Source organism: Phalaenopsis equestris, unplaced genomic scaffold (assembly GCF_001263595.1).
Source record: "Phalaenopsis equestris unplaced genomic scaffold, ASM126359v1 Scaffold001221, whole genome shotgun sequence".
Classification (NCBI taxonomy): domain Eukaryota; kingdom Viridiplantae; phylum Streptophyta; class Magnoliopsida; order Asparagales; family Orchidaceae; genus Phalaenopsis; species Phalaenopsis equestris.
In genome coordinates, this window is record NW_018165660.1 from 85,592 (window position 1) to 89,764 (window position 4,173).

Below are 4,173 nucleotides of genomic sequence, written 5' to 3' on the forward strand. Positions count from 1 at the left end.
TAGTTTATTTGATCGAGCCTCACCCTCAATTCTTGTATTCATCCTTTGGGATAGATACAGAATTTGAGGTAAAGTGCTCTTCCATTTAAACTATGAAAATTATGGGGTCAGTTTGACTTCATCTTTTTCAAAATTAAAATTTTTGTCCTTCCGAAGCGGGCAACGGGATTTCAATTCCGATGACCGACAGCTTCTTACGGGCAAACCCCACACCAAAAATAGTGCCGACACTGCTTAAAACCCCAAAATATCTTGCCAAATAATATCTTGAGAAACATCTCCAAAATAAGCAGAAAAGGGCAGTTTAAAATGGCCAAAATCATTCCCATATTTTGTAAAAAGAAACTCAAATGAGTGGGCAGCACCTTAAAAACGAACGTAGGGGGCGTCCAAATCATTTTTAATAAGTTTGTGCATGGATAAGGGAGGAGTATCTCCAACAATAGCATTTTGCACCCTCCATTTGGCCAACCAATCCTCAGATTGATTCCCTTCTCTATAAGTAAATGAATATAATATATTAAGGTAATGACTTTCAATAGTATACCTGATTCTTTTCAGCAAAGCTAAGATATACCAAGGTGGTTTGATCTTAGCTAGAAGAATGTTAAACAGGATTTCAGAGCCAGTTTCCACCACAATGCCATTTAAATTTAAAGAGGTAATAGTATGAAGAGCAACAAGCACAGCAGAGGTTTCAACCTCAAGGGAGGAGTTAGCAATACAGGGTGACGCAAAGTAAGCAATACATATGCCAGAAACATCTCTGATAATCCCTCCCATACCCATATAGGCATTGGAAAAACTCCCATCAACATTAACCTTAAACCAACCATGGGGGGTGGTGTTCATTTAATCAAAATGGGTTTCCTACCCTTAGCCATAATAGGAGAGGCATCCTGTCCAAAATAGGACTTCCAAGCCTTTTTAAAATAGCAACAGCTAAAATGGAAGTGGTAGAGGAGGTGTGACCAGTAGCTTCATATTTATGATTGTTTCTTGCCATCCAAATAAATCATAAGAAAATAACAGGAAAACAGAAGTACTTTTTAAAATAGGGTTCAAAACACTTCCAAATCTCTATAGCTATTTTGAAATTTAGATGCAAAACTTATTTAGCAAAAGGACACTCAAAAAATAGATGATTAAGAGATTCAACACCTTTCTTACAATTATAACAGTAAGAGGCAAGTTTCAACCCTTTCAACTCAAGTATATCATCAAGTGGAAGCAACTTATGAAGGTATCCCAAAGGAAAAAAGGAAATTGATGGAGAAATAAGTTTATGTCAAATAAAAACATGTCATTTCCATGGAGTAAAGGGGTGTAGGTTTAAGTAAAGCCATTTTGTGACAGAGGAGCTAGCATGATTCTTCCAAAAAGGAAGAGCCTTATCTTGAGGTTTAACAGGACTTTTAGCTATAGCAGGAGCAATTTCGCTAACTAAGGAATTCAGCATATCAACATTCCAATCACCATTAATCCAACAATCCGAAACCAATAAATTAACATCATAATCTTGAGTTGGCATATTAGAAAATGTATAGAGACCTCAATCATTATTCCAAAAGAAAATACTACCATTCCAAAATGAAATACTACCATCACCAATGTCCCAAAACAGGAAATGAGAAGCTACATCACGTGCAGCGATTATGGCTTCCCAAAGTCTAGAATCCCCCACTCTCCAATTAACAGTGGAAGGATGTAAATTTTTGTAATATTTATGTTGCATAAATTTAGCCCATAGAGACTCTCCCTGCCAAAATTTGAACCAGATTTTACACATTAATATCAATAGTATGTTACAATGTTTTAAACCCGAGCCCACCAACACGAAAAGGTTTACAAGCATAGTGCCAAGTAGTCTATTTTTTAGTCTATCTAGTGCCCTTCCAAATAAAATTATATAAAATATTTTTCAGGATTCTTTTGAGTGCTCTTTTTGGTTTTGAGAACCTGCATCATGTAAAGAGGGAGTGTACAAAGTACACTTTTCAACAAAGTGAGCCTACCCCCGTTAGAAAGAAAATTATTTTTCCAATCATTTATCTTTAGTTTAACCTTATCAATCACCTCATCCATCTGAGTTTGCTTGATTCTACCTTTGAGAATGTTGACCCCAAGGTACTTGATAGGGAGCTTAGAGATTTTACAGCCAGTAAAATTAGGAGCCCAAGCAAGGGTGTTGGGTGGAGCACCTTTGCCAAGGTACACTACATAGAGCACTTAGCCAAGTTGAACATCATCCCGGAGGTATTTTGAAAGTTTTTTAACAAGGTCATGATAGCTTTGATGGCGCGTTTACTAGCATTTAAAAATAAAATAGCATCATCAGCATAAGCAAGTAGATCACAATAATTTTAGACTTATGGGATAATTGAAGATAAGGATGCTCATAATGCAACTTATTAATAAACCTGGATAGGTAATAAAAAATGATTATGAAAATAGTTGGAGAAAGAGGGTCTCTCTGCTTGATGTCCCTGCCGGAATAAAATAAACCATGAGCTTCATCATTAACCATCACTCTATAGCTATTATTGGACAGACATCTCTTTATGAGAGAGCAAAAATTCTGCTTAAAGCCTTTAGTTTGCAGAATATTGAGAATAAAGTCACAACTAATAGTATCAAAAGCTTTCTTTATGTCCAATTTGAGGACCATGTTGCCCCTGCATTTTTTTGTCCAACTCCTCAATTATTTCTTGTGCTAAAAGAAAATTGTCAGTAATGTCCCTGCCTTTAATGAAAGCAAACTGTTGTTCAGCAATAATGTGAGTAAGATGAGGCTGCAATCTGCTAATAAGAATCTTACTCATAACTTTAAATATCACAGTAGTGAGAGATAGAAGACGAAAATTATCCCAAGTGATCTTATCATTGCCTTTAGGAATAAAAACTGTTAAAGCAGAGGTGAAATATTTATAAAGATTGTTTCCAAGGAAAAAACTTTGAATAGCAAGTATAACTTCCTTCTTAATAACCTCCCAAGCATGTATGTAGAAAGCAGAAGAGAAACCATCAGAACCATGAGCTTTATTGGGGCAAATATATTTGAAAGCATTCAAGATTTCCTGTTCATCTAGAGGATAAACCAAACTAAGATTAGTAGTATAATCATACTCATTCTCAAAGTAAGTGGGATCAACAGGCCTAGTATGAGAAGAAGTGTGAAAAAGTTCAGTGAAAAAGCTAACAGCACTATCACCAATCTCATTCATATTAGTTAAAATACTCCCATCAGTCTTTTTAATTTTTAAAATTCTATTGATGTTTCTTCTATGCTTAAGAGTAGCATAAAAATATTTATTGTTTATATCCCCTACAACTAAGGCAGAATCATTAACTTTCTGTTTAATCAAGTTTTCCTCTAAAGCAATAGCATCCAAAAGATCAAGATGAGCTTGAGCAACAGTGTCCATCAAATGAGGGTAAACATCAAGTTGAGCTTCCAAGGAATCAACAATATTCTGAGCATCCTTCACTTTTTTTATGAACATTACCAAAGACCTGGTAATTTCATTTAATGAGGTGAGTAGTCGCTTTCTTATGCAATTGCCACAAGACAAACCAAGGAGGCCCAACACCATCATATGCCCAACACCATCATATTTCAACACCATCATATTTCCAAGCTTGTGTCACCAAATCAAGAGAATTAGCATGTGAAGTCCGAACATTAAGAAATTTAAATCGAGAAATGGTCGGCTTGACAGTAAAAGCCAAAGTGAGTGTCGGCACTATTTTTGGTGTGGGGTTTGCCCGTAAGAAGCTGTCGGTCATCGAAATTGAAATCCCGTTGCCCGTTTCGGAAGGACGTTTAAAAAAATTTAGTTTTGAAAAAGATGAAGTCAAACTGACCCCATAATTTTCATAGTTTAAATGAAAGAGCGCTTTACCTCAAATCCTGTATCTATCCCGAAGGATGAACACAAGAATTGAGAGTAAGACTCGATCAAATAAACTAAAGAAAGTTATGACATCCGTTTGGTCTGCGAAAACCAATATATTGGCCGACAAATTCCCCTATTTAATATAAGGAATTAAATAGGGTTTATATTATGCTGGGTTCGGGAAAAGCTTCATATAAGGGCAAACCCCTATAGTTAATTACATCTTAGATAACTGAAATTACCTAAGAATACTCTCGATAAAAATCAAGAAAAATTA